Source organism: Mustela nivalis (assembly GCF_964662115.1).
Source record: "Mustela nivalis genome assembly, chromosome: 12".
In the NCBI taxonomy this organism is placed as follows: domain Eukaryota; kingdom Metazoa; phylum Chordata; class Mammalia; order Carnivora; family Mustelidae; genus Mustela; species Mustela nivalis.
In genome coordinates, this window is record NC_139031.1 from 16,503,878 (window position 1) to 16,516,927 (window position 13,050).

A 13,050-nucleotide genomic window follows, 5' to 3' on the forward strand; every position below is an offset into this window, starting at 1 on the left:
GTGACTCCTGCTATACCAGCTTTGACAAATCTCAAAAACATGCTACATGACAGAAGCCAGACACAAGAGGCCACACACCACATGACTGTCCCTCTGTGAGATGTCCAGAACACAAATCCATAGAGAGAGAAAACAGATTAGTGGTTGCCAGGGACTGGGAAGCAGAGGGAATGCAGAGTGATTGCTTCATAGGTTCAATATTTCCATTAGGGGAAATAAGAATGTTCTGGAACAAGATAGAGGTGACGGTTGCACAAAACTGTGACCACACGGGGTGTCCCTGAGCTGTACTCATTAAAATGATTAATTCTGTATTACATGAATTTTGCCTTAATTTTTTTTTTAAGGGCCAGGAGCAGGGGGTAGAGAATGCAGAATAAAGAGGACCTACAAAAACATCAGAGGAAGCAGCGTGGGGGTGAGAGGCAGAGACCAGCGTGGAGGAGACACCACCTCTGCTGAGGCCAGCCATGGGACTGGGGGTGAGTCCCCCCACACTCTCAGGGCCCCCATTCTCTGCTCTGGGAGAACTGCCAGCTCCCAGCAAACTAGCCAGATGTTAGTTACTGTTTGGGACTTTATTATTATTAATGTTATAGATCTCTACGGTCTTCTCTAATGACCTTCTCCTAGAGGCATCCTGGTTTTTGAATCAGTTCGCAAGTTCAATTACAGCCAACTTCCAAGACAAGACTCCATGTCACAGAGACCAGAAGAGCCCACTGTTCTAAAAAAAACATTTTGTGGTGTACAGGGAAGGTGAGAGGCAAAGCAGAGCCAACAATTACCGAGTTGGGGGTACAGGCAGGCTTCTGGCCAATGTTGTTAAGGAAAATCCAGTTCTCTTCGCCATCTTGCCAAGTCCATAAATCACCCACCTGTAAGATTAAAGAAGACATTGTATGTAGACGTGATTGGTAAATTCTAAGGCTGCCAAGTCCAGGGAAGAGCTGATTTGTAACCATGGGAACATCTAAGAGGCAAGAACGGGCCGAGCCCATCAGCAGTGACAAGCCAGTGCCTCGCCCCACCGGGCCAGGGAGCACTGGAAGTGAGGACCATGCTGGCGAGGGGGCTCCAGGGCTGCTTTCTCCGGACCAGAAGGGCAGCAGGCTGGGCTGGCCTCACAGGACATAACTGCAGACACATCCCAGAGGCTGCAATCTGCAGGGCATGGTAGAACCACCTTCCAGAGAACAGAGGCCACATTTTCCCTCCTGGTTGTCCAGGCCACGCTGCAGGGCAGGACTCCAGCTCCCCCGGGGCAGCGCCGAGCAACGCTGGCTCCAGCAACCCTACGAGGCAAGTCAGGCCACGGCTGGATGGGAGGCTCCCTGGGGAGGATGGATTCCGCTCCAGGGTGCCACCCTGTCACGCCTGCCAGCCGCCGGTTGGCCTGGGGAGCTCCGGCACACAAGGAGGAGAAACGCCCAGAGTCACCCAAACACCTTCCCCCAGGCCCTGCGCATTCTGGTGCTGCCTACACAGGCTTTGCCTTAACCGGAAAACACTGGTACAAGGGAAAAACCCAAACACTGCCACCTGGGGTCTCACTCAGCGCTCAGCCTGCTGCAAGGGCCAACTTCGACACTAGCAGAAATGACACGTAGGTGTCTGTTGCACACTCAAACACTTGTTAGTATCGACTACATTACCAGCACCCTGCCCGGCACTGGGAGACATTCGTGATCAACAGAAGGCATTTTTGTGAATTCAGGCCCTTTTGAGCTTGAAGGGGCCCAAATGACCACTGCGGTCCTAGGCCCCCTGCCCAGGGACTAGCTCATTAGACTCTCCTGGAGAGCTGCTTACACACGCACGTTCCTCACACGTACCAGGACGGGAGACCACGTGGGGAAATTGGAACCGTTGTACATTGCTGGTGGGAAGGTAAAATGGCACAGGGCCTCTGGGACGCAGTATAGCCACTTCTCAAAATTTTTAAAAAAATAAAAGCTCCCCTGTGACCAGGGATTCCACTTCCGGCCGTCCACCTAACTCCAAGACACGCTTGTACACTCCTGTTCGTAGCCACGTTACTAAATGGTGAAAGCAACCCAAGGGACCATGGATGGATCCTCAGGCAAGAAAAATATGTAAAAACAATATAATTCAGCCTTAAAATAGGAAGAAGATGCTGTCATATAGTACAACACAAACAAACCTTGAGGACGTTAGGCTAAGTGAAAGAAGCCAGTCCCAACAAAGACAACAAATACTTTACAGTCCCAATTATTATGAAGCACAGAGAGTCGTCAGATTCACAGAGATGGAAAGTAAAATGGTGGTTGCCAGGGACCAGGGTGGGGAGGGAGAGGACGGGGAGTTGTGTAATGGGTACCAAGTTGGAGTTCAGCAAGATGAAAAAGTTCTGGAGACCATTTGCTCAACAGTGCGAATATATGTAACACAGCTGAAATGTACAGTTACAAATAGTGAAACTGGTCCAATTTACATCATGGGTATTTTACCACAATTTTTTAAATACAGGTTCCTAGGCTCTGGCCCCAAAGATTCAGACTCAGTAAGTCTGGAGTGAGATTCAGAAATCTTTTTTTTTTTTTTTTTATGTTGACTAGTTGAATTTAAATAAAAATTTTTTAAAAAGAAAAAAAGAGGGCACCTGGGTGGCTCAGTGGGTTAAAGCCTCTGCCTTCAGCTCAGGTCATGATCTCAGGGTCCTGGGATCGAGCCCCGCATCGGGCTCTCTGCTCAGCGAGGAGCCTGCCTTCCTCCTCTCTCTCTCTGCCTGCCTCTCTGCCTACTTGTGATCTCTGTCAAATAAATTAATTAATTAAATATCTTTTTTTAAAAATAGGGGAAAGTAATTTCTTTTAAAAAATTTAATTAAAAAAAGAAAAGGAAAAGAAAAAAAGAATCTGTATTTCTAAAGCTCTCTGGGAGCTGCAGATTTGCAGGAGTTTGGGTGCCTCCAATCTGCCAAGTTCTTATTTTAGAGATGAGAAACCGCAATTCAATGAAGTAAAATGATTTGCCAAGGGTCACTCAGGTCCCTGGTGACAATGCTCGGACCAGCCTAGGTGGGTGGTTTCTAACCCTGACTGGACATCTGAGTCACTCACTGGGCCCTAACCCAGACCCACTGACTCAGGATTTCTGAGGGGAGAGGCCTGAGCAATTGAGATTTGTAAATGCTCCAGGAGCTCTTAGCAACCCGACCTAGGCCAGAATCGAAGCTCCTGACAAGGTCTTTTGGTTCTTTTCACACTCACACCCCAGACACCAGATTCTGACTAAGAACTCGGGCCTGCAGGTCTACTGTTTGAGAGGACTGCTACCGGCACAGCTTCCAGCCAATTTTGGTGGTTTGGCAATCATAGTTGAGACATAAACTTTGGAAACAATCAGAAGACCTCTGCATATTTTGAGGATCTACTACTTGCCAAAAGGCTTTCCGCCTAGCCTCCCCGCACAGCAGTGAGGCACATAAGCTTTCCTGCTTAAAGCAGATCAGATTCCAAGGGGCCGTCCATCTAAAGTTAACAGACCATTTCTAGATTCAAGGCTACCAATAGGATTGTGATTCCACCATGCAAAGCTTTTTTTTTTTTTTTAAAGATTTTATTTATTTCTTTGACAGAGAGATATCACAAGTAGGTAGAGAGGCAGGCAGAGAGAGAGGAGGAAGCAGGCTCCCTGCTGAGCAGAGAGCCCGACCACCATGCAAAGCTTTAAAGCCACTTGTGGATGATACATGTGTTTGGGGGCAGTCTCCTCTATGCGAGGCCAGTATGGCTGTCATCAAAAAGACAAGAGACGGGGCGCCTGGGTGGCTCAGCGGTATAAGCCTCTGCCGTCGGCTCAGGTCATGATCCCAGAGTCCTGGGATCGAGCCCCACATTGGGCTCTCTGCTCAGCAGGGAGCTTGCTTCTCCCCCTCCCATCTCTCTGCCTGCCTCTCTGCCTACTTGTGATCTCTCTCTCTCTCTCTCTCTGTCAAATAAATAAATTAAATCTTTAAAAAAAAAAAAAAAAGACAAGAGATAAATGTTGGCAAAGGTGTAGAGGAAAGGCAGCCCTGTGTGCTGTTGGTGGGAAAGTGAATTGGTGCAGCCACTATGAAAAACAGCGTAGAAGTTCCTCAAAAAATTAAGAACAGAACAACCACGTGCTCCATCCCTCTGACTTCTGGGTATATATCCACAGGAAATTAAAAAAGGATCTTGAAGGGATAGTTGAGGCCCCTGGGTTCACTGCAACATTACTCACAACAGCCAAGAAATGATAACAACCTAAGGGTCCGTCCATGAAAGAATGACTGCTAAAGAGGCAGTATATACATGAAAGCTGTGAAATGCTCCCATTTGCTACAACGTGAATGAATCTTGAGGACATTATGTTAAGTGAAATAAGTTGGACGGAGAAAGACAAATATTATACCACTTATTTGTGGAATCTAAAAAAGCCAAACTCAGAGAGACAGAGAGAAGCATGATGGTTACGAAGGGCTGGCGGGGAAACAGTTGACCAAAGGGCACAAATGTTCAATTATAAGATGAACAAGTTTAGGGATCTAACAACATGAGGATTATAGCTAATAATATATTTTTATATTTGAAATTATATATATAGAAATTACATATTTGAAAGTTACAAGGAGAGCAAATCTTAAATGTGGCACAGAGATGTTACCTAACACTCCAGTGGTAATGATTTTGCAATAGAAAAGTGTATCAAATCAACACCCCACACACCTTAAAATTACATATGTCAATTATATCTCAATAAACCTGGGAAAATAATAAATTAATCTGTAATGCCAGAACAGGTCACTGTCACCTACCCTGATCACCTGTTGAGTCAGGGAACCTCCTTCCTGGATGATCTCTGCAAGTATTTTTAAGGAATTCTTTAGCAGCTTTGACCTCCAGGCCACTGTATCTACCATCACCTCCTCAAACTCACCCTTTGATGCTGAGCAGACAATATATGAGAAAGAGAAGTTAGATCCTGCCCTTTCTTCCATGACATCTCTAGTTGTATCCTCAGTTGCAACAAGGAAACAGAGGCGATGTGGTAGACCCCAAAATACATAATACTAAGGTCTTCCGTTTTTTCAAAAACGTTATTTCTCAAGCACAGGCTTTGCACTTCTGGGCCACATATGGCTTGTGATAGTTCAGCAGCCACATTTTTGCCATTTTTAGCCTTTAAAGTCCTGAACAAACTCCCACCCATCACCTGAATCAACAGTAAGCCAAGGCTTCCAACAATGGTGCTAATCCTCTCATCATAGCTGCAAATTTTTACTTCATCAACCACTTCTTGTCTTCTTATGACTTGACAAACATCTCCTGTGTTGATCTACTGATCTACTCTTTGCCCTTCTAACCTCCGTACTCTCTGGTGATAATTCACCACGGATTCGCAAGCACCCAGCAGAGTAATGAACAATATGGCTGCCAGGAAAGGGCCCTGCGGGAGCTCTACTACAGCCACCTGCTGGGGGCAGGCAGAGTTGGTGCACTGGGGCGCCAGAGCAGGGCTCTGTGGGTTCAAAGCTGGGAGATGGAAAGGTTTCTGGGCTCTGGGCTCTGTTGCCCGACAGCCCCTGTTCTCCATCCTGATTCCTTTGCTCGTAAGACATGTCATCACTTCCATTACCAGGGGCCCAGCAACCCAGGACATGCCCACTGATGCCAGGAGTGACTAGGGCAATGTAGTGGAGACTCCAAACCTCAGAGAGGCCACAACAGGTGCAGTGCTCTCTATAGCTGCAGGGCACGCCCGGCGCCTCATCTCTCAGCTTTGTCTCCAGCCACGTGTATCCCACGTGGAAGAGAGTGGAAACTTGAAACTCAAATGGTACAAAGTCCAACAACTTACTCTCCCCATTCATGCATGCAGGAACACACACACACACACACACACACAGCCATCTCCCCCAAAAGCTACATTCATGGCTCCAAGACAGATGGATCTAGAGTAGTTCCTGAATCAGCCAAATGCCACAGGCAAAATTAGCCTTCTCTGAGTCCTGGGCCCAACCCTCCTGCCCTGTGGCCAACATACCCTTAGACCCTCCTCTTACCCTTTCCTGCCATCTGACCTCTGTTGGGCAACTCAGTGCACCACATATGTTTTCCTGTTGTTATTGAGATAAAATGGACATACAACATTATAAAAGTTTAAGGGATACGACATACTGATGTGATAGATGTATATATTGCAGAATGATCACATGCCAAGCTTAGTTAACATCCAGCATTTCAAAAAGGGATTATATTTATTACCTTACTTCTACTTTTTCTTTTTTCCTGGTGAAAACTTTTAAGATCTCCTAACTTAGCGACCTTCAAATACGCAACGCAATAATGTCAACCCCAGCCATGACGTTCCCCATTTCAGCCCCAAGACTGATCTCTCTTATAAACAGAAATTTAAACCTTTTGACCACCATCACCCATTTCCCCATCCCTCACCCTCTGCCTCCAGCAACCACAAATCTTCTCTGTGTTTCTATGAGTTTGTTTTTTTCAGATTCTACATATAAGTGAGATCATATAGTATTTGTCTTTCTCTGTCTGACTTCCAACCATGCTGTCACAAATGACAAGGTTTCCTTCATTTTTATGGCTGAATAACATTCCAGAGCATGTATGTATGTGTGCATATCACATTTTCTTCATTCATCCATCATTGGACCCTGAGGTTGTTTCTATAGTGTGGTTATGGTGAATAATGCTTGCTGTAATGAAAAATGTTACAAAATAACATGTAATGTAACTATGTTACTATCGGGGCACAGACATGTTTTCCAGAGTAGTAATTTCATCTCCTTAGGATAAATACCCAGAAATGGAATGACTGGGCCATGTGGTAGTTCTATTTTTAACTTTTTTAAGGAACCGCCATACTGTTTTCCACACTGGCTGCCCAAATTTACATTCCTACCTGAATTTTCTAGAGAGGGGATTAAAGTCTCCATCTCTTCCCTCCCTGGAGATTCCTGTGCTCCATCTGTCAATGTGCCCACACTCTCTCTGTTATACTGAACTTGCTTTGCATGTCAATTACTAAAAAGCCATCTCACCAATAATATTCCTAGAACAAGATAAAAGAAAGGAGGGACGCCTGGGTGGCTCAGTTGGTTAAGCAGCTGCCTTCGGCTCAGGTCATGATCCCAGCGTCCTGGGATCGAGTCCCACATCGGGCTCCTTGCTCGGCAGGGAGCCTGCTTCTCCCTCTGACTCTTCCTTCCACTCTGTCTGCCTGTGCTCGCTCTCATTCACTCTCTCTCTGACAAATAAATAAATAAAATCTTTAAAAAAAAAAAAAAGATAAAAGAAAGGAGTTAGAGACATGAAAATTAGAAAAGAAGAAGTGAAATGTCATTATTTATGGATTCTATGATGATACACCAGACAACCCAAGAAAACTAACCAAAAAAATGCCTCAAACAATAAGAATATTTGGTAAAGTAGCAGGCTATAAAATTCACAAGGAAACAGTAACCAGCCAGAAGATAGAAGGGGAGGGAGACGTTTTACAATCGGAAACAGAGAGACAAAAAGATAAACAACCAAAAAAGTTTAAGTCCTGCAGAAAAAAAAAATTCTGAAAGAAACAAAAGAAGATTTAAACAGACATGCCATGTTGTGATATGTCCACATTCTCCAAATGAGTTTATAATTTAACACTATATCAATAGTAAGTGCCAGCAAACTTTTTTTTTCTGGAACTAGACAACAGGAGTCCAAAGTTCTCATAGATGGGGTGCCTGGGTGGCTCAGTCTGTTTAGCATCTGCCTTCAACTCAGGTCATGATCTCAGAGTCCTGGAATTGAGTCCCACATTGGGCTCCTTGCTCAGTGGGGAACCGGCTTTTCCCTCTGCCTGCTGCTCCCCCTGCTTGAGCTGTCTCTCTCTCTCTGACAAATAAATAAAATCTTTAAATTAAAAAAAAAATGTTATCTTCTTAAAAAAAATAAAAATAAAATAAACTTCTCAGAGAAAAATAAGGGTGCTTGCAGGGCTCAGTCAGTTAAGCGTCCAGCTCTTGGTTTCACTCAGGTCATGATCTCAGGGTCGTGAGATCGAGTCCCTTGTTGGCTCCGTGCTGGGCATGGTGCTTGCTTAAGATTCTCTCTCTCTCTCCCTCTCGTTCTCTCTGCCCCTCCCCATCCTGCTCTTGCTCTCTCTCTCTCTTAAAAAAAAAAAAAATTAAAACTTCTGCATGAAGAAAAACAAACAGCCAAATGACTTATTATAAAGACAAATGACAAATAGAAAAATACTTGCAACTCACACCCCATACATACAAAAAGTTCTAACACATCAACAAGTAAAATGATCAATGGCCCAAGAGAAATGGGCAAAGGACAGCCCACAAAAGGACATAGCAATGCGCTCCCTCATTCACAATAAAGGATGCAAATTAAAGCCATCAAGATTTCATTTTCCTACTTAACAAATTGGCAAAAATCCAAATGTTTAATAAGGCGGAAGCCGGTAACAGAAACAGGTCCTCTCCCTTATGGCTAGTGGGAGTGCAAAGTGATACAATCTGTTTGGAAGCAATTCGGCAATGTCTGCTAAATCACAAAGGCATGTTCTCTTTGGCCAAACAATTCCACTTCCAGGGATTTATCCCACAGTCATTTTTTTTTACACATGCCAACTGACCAACATACAGAATTCTTAGTGGAAGTGTTGTATGTGGGAGCAAAAGATTGGAATCAATTAGATGTACATCAGTAAGAAATGACAGTCCAGCCCCACAGTGCAATATCACACAGCCCTAAGCGGGGACGAGAATGCCCAGAAAGAACTGATAGAGAAGATGTTAGGTGGTAAGAAGAAAAATATAAGTACAGAATACAAAGAACACTGTTAAGTTGGTTTGTTTGTTTTTAAGATTTTATTTATTTATTTGACCGAGATCACAAGTAGGCAGAGAGGCAGCCAGAGAGGGGGCAGGGGAAGCAGGCTCCCCACTGAGCAGAGAGCCCGATGTGGGGCTTGATCCCAGGACCCTGAAATCATGACCTGAGCCAAAGGCAGAGGCTTAACCCACTGAGCCACCCAGGCACTCCTGTTAGTTGTTCTTTAAAAGTGGGGAAAGGGTGTGCCTGAGTGGCTCAGTTGATTGAGCGTCTGCCTTCGGCTCAGGTCATGATCCCAGGGTCCTGGGATGGAGCCCCATGCCGGGCTCCCTGCTCACAGCAAACCTGCCTCTCCCTCCCCTCCCTGTTCGTGCTCTCTCTCTCTCCCTCCCTCTCAAATAAACCAATAAAATCTTAAAAAAAAAAAAAAGCTGGAAGAGGAAAGACAACATTCACATCTGTTTACACCTTCCGTAATACCTCTTAGAGAACACCCAAAGGAACTAAATCATCTTGGACACCTGCTGGAGGAACGGAAACCGGGAGGACTCGGGAGCACTCAGGACAGATACGGGCAACATCCAATTTATTTACAATTTTCATTTTTAAACAATGACAATGTATGGGGGGAAATCACCTATGGGGATGTATTACCTATTTTTAAAAGAAAATGGTAATTTTTTAAAAGACTACGCCAATCCAGGGGCTTCAGTGATACTTCCCTCGCTTAATGCCGGTTGCTCAAGGTGTCCAGACGAAATATCCCGTCATAAACAGAAGCGGGGTCACTGTCTGCTGACTGCAGAGGGGACACCGTGCTCACATTCCACTCCTCAACCCACGAGTCTCTGTCCCCAGGACAGGGGCCAGTGAACTGTGGGCTCCTAGTCCCTGGTCTGGAGCCCCACCCAGAGCATTCCTGAGTCCGTAAAAAGATACAAAACAGACAGCCTGACCCAAACAGCCTTTCTTTGGGAAACTAAAGCTTATCTCCCAAACCACAGAGTAAAATTTTAATGAGTTTATGCAAATTCAATACTCATTATGAAAATGTGACTGAATAATCTGTGATTATACTGCAAGATAAACATTCCTTTTGGAGCAAGGATACAAAAGAACACAGACGGAATGCGGCTGACATCTCCCACTGGTTGTCCATAATGTGTACTTTCAAACATGGCGGCGGTTCACAGATCTCTCACAAGCAACACTTCATCCTCCTGAGCTGTCTGCCACTTGCTAGCTGACTATAGGATGTGTTGTGCAAACTTGTATGTCTTAGATAACACAGTCATAGGCAAATCTATCGATTCCTTTCATTCCACAAGAATGGTTGAAGCCATTGGAGCATCTTGACATGGGCTGTCACTCTCTGAGTTAAAATGGGGACATGGGGGCCCTTCATGGTTCCCACTGTTGATCTCTCTCCTCCCTAGACCTGTGCGTGAAGCAAGAGAGCATGTTTGGAAAGCCCAGTTTTGCTTCTTCTGAGTGGTTAAGCTCCTACTGCAATATTTGCTCTAGTCTCAGCCAGGTGTCCCAACGTAGCAGGGATAAAGGAGAGAAGGGGGGAAGGCATGAGAAAAGCAGTGTTTCTGTGGGTGCCTGGCATCACTGCCCACCCCGCTCCAGCGAACTCTTTGGCCTTCCTTGCCTGCTTCAGCCCTTTTCATTCTTCAGGACACAGGTAAGATATTACCTCCTCCAAGAAACCCTCCCTGACTCTCCTGCTGCACTGAGTGCCCATCATGATTTCTTCCTTAGTGTCCTGTGGGCATCTTTTATCAAAGCACCAGTCATATCACACTCTAACTGTCTTACCGTATGTCTACTTTCTCCTAAACTGTAAGCTCTCTGAAGCCAGGAGCTGTGCCTTATCTGTCTGAATCCTCAGACAAGAGTATCCCTGGGCACATCATAAGTGCTCACCAAAGATCTGATAAACGAAGAACAGTTCAGGGAGAGGAAGTATCACCTACCAATGGTTAGGAAAGAGCAGAGTTCAAGCTCTTCCCTTCCATTACAGTTAGAAAACACAGGAGGATTATTCAGGAAGCCTGGGGAATGCCCAGAGACCTAAGCAGTCCATGAAATTTCATCTCTGTTTGCAAATCTTCAAGTGGGTCATTTTAGCTTCTGTCAACAGCTGGGCATGACCAGTAGGACAATACCTGCACCAGCATACTTCCCCATAAAGCCCCTGAGTCAAAGAAACTGAACCCACAGGGGCTGAAGGAGCTCAGAAGGGCAGGGAGTAAGGTGTTCCTAATGCGAAGACCCCAGGGGAAACCTGGATCTCAAAGAAAGGATGAACAAAACCAAAAGACAACTGACAGAATGGGAGAAGATATTTGCAAACGACATATCAGATAAAGGTTTAGTATCCCAAATCTATAAAGATTTTATCAAACTCAACACCCAGAGAACACATAATCCAATCAAGAAATGGGCAGAAGACATGAACAGACATTTCTGCAAAGAAGACATCCAGATGGCCAACAGACATATGAAAAAGTGCTCCACATCCCTCGGCATCAGGGAAATAAAAATCAAACCCTCAAGAGTTGCCACCTCACACCAGGCAGAATGGCTAAAATTAACGTGTCAGGAAACGACAGATGTTGGCGAGGATGCGGAGAAAGGGGAGCCCTCCTACACTGTTGGTGGGGATGCAAGCTGGTGCGGCCACTCTGGAAAAGAGTACGGAGGTTCCTCAAAAAGTTGAAAATAGAGCTACCCTATGACCCAGCAGTCACACTGCTGGGTATTTACCCTAAAGGTACAAATGTAGTGATCCAAAGGGGCACGTGCACCTGAAAGTTTATGGCAGCAATGTCCACAATAGCCAAACTATGGAAAGAACCTACATGTCCATCAACAGATGAATGGATAAAGAAGATGTGGTAGATACACACAATGGAATACTATGCAGCCATCCAAAAACCAAAATCTTGCCATTTGCAATGACATGGATGGAACTAGAGGGTATTATGCTGAGCAAAGTAAGTCAATCAGAGAAAGACAATCATCATATGATCTCTGTTATATGAAGAATTTGAGAGACAAGGCAGGGAGTTGTGGTGGGTAGAGAAGGGAAAAATGAAACAAGATGGGATCGGGAAGGAGACAAACCATAAGAGACTCTTAAATCTCACAAAACAAACTGAGGGTTGCTGGGGGGGGTAGGGCTGGGGTGGCTGGGTGATGGACATTGGGGATCGTATGTGCTGTGAAATGTATAAGCCTAATGATTCACAGACCTGTACCCCTGGGGCAAATAATACATTATATGTTAATTAAAATGATTTTTTAAAAAAAGAAAGAAAAAGAAAGGATGTTCCAGACCTGGATGGCCAGAGAAGAGGACAGAGACAAATGGCAGGGTGGCTAGGACAAGCCAACCACGGAAGTGGAAATGAGCCCCTCTCTTTCCCTACCATCTTCCTTCCGCCGGCCCCTCTCCGCACCGCCCCACCACCACCAGGATTCACGGTAGGCAGATGATTGACAAGGTTAACAGGATATTAGTGAGGTTGTAGGAGGAGTAAGTCAAGGTGACGGCAGAATCATCTGGACTAGCCCCCCACCATACCGCGTGGTTCTGCCCTTAGAAGAAGAAACTCAGCCTGTCTTTATGGTCTCTATGCTCTACACTCTGCGACTTTGGTACGTGTTATCGTATTTTAACTCAAGGACAACTTTTACGCTGTGTGATATTGAAGTCCCCTGCCCGAAAACTCAGAAAAGATTTAACGATTTACTGTTCTTCGGGGGCCCCCCTTTTTGAACTCAAAGCGTCCCTGGGTGTGACGGGCTTCAAGTGACAAGCTCTGATTGGGCCACACTCGGGTGGTTCTGCTCCCCTATCTGTGGGCCGGACGGTTTTACCTTCCGGCTCTCCTGTTAATTATGTGTTTGTACATTTCACTTCACACCACTGATAGGAGCTTGGCCTCTCATGGAGTTCGGCTTTGACTTGAGTGTTCAAACTTCATAGGAACTGCGTCGTCTCTCGCTGAATGTTTCGTTGAAGGTCAATGACTTACTTGAAAGGAAAAAGCAGCTCCGGAGAGAAACATTGGTCTTCCAGATAAACCCTTCCTGTCCCAAACCCAGTCCACAGGGGGAGGGAGTCCCTGGAAAGCGCAGGGCCCCGGATGGGTGGGGGTGAGCTGGAGGCTTTTTTTAGGCTGTGATGTCACCT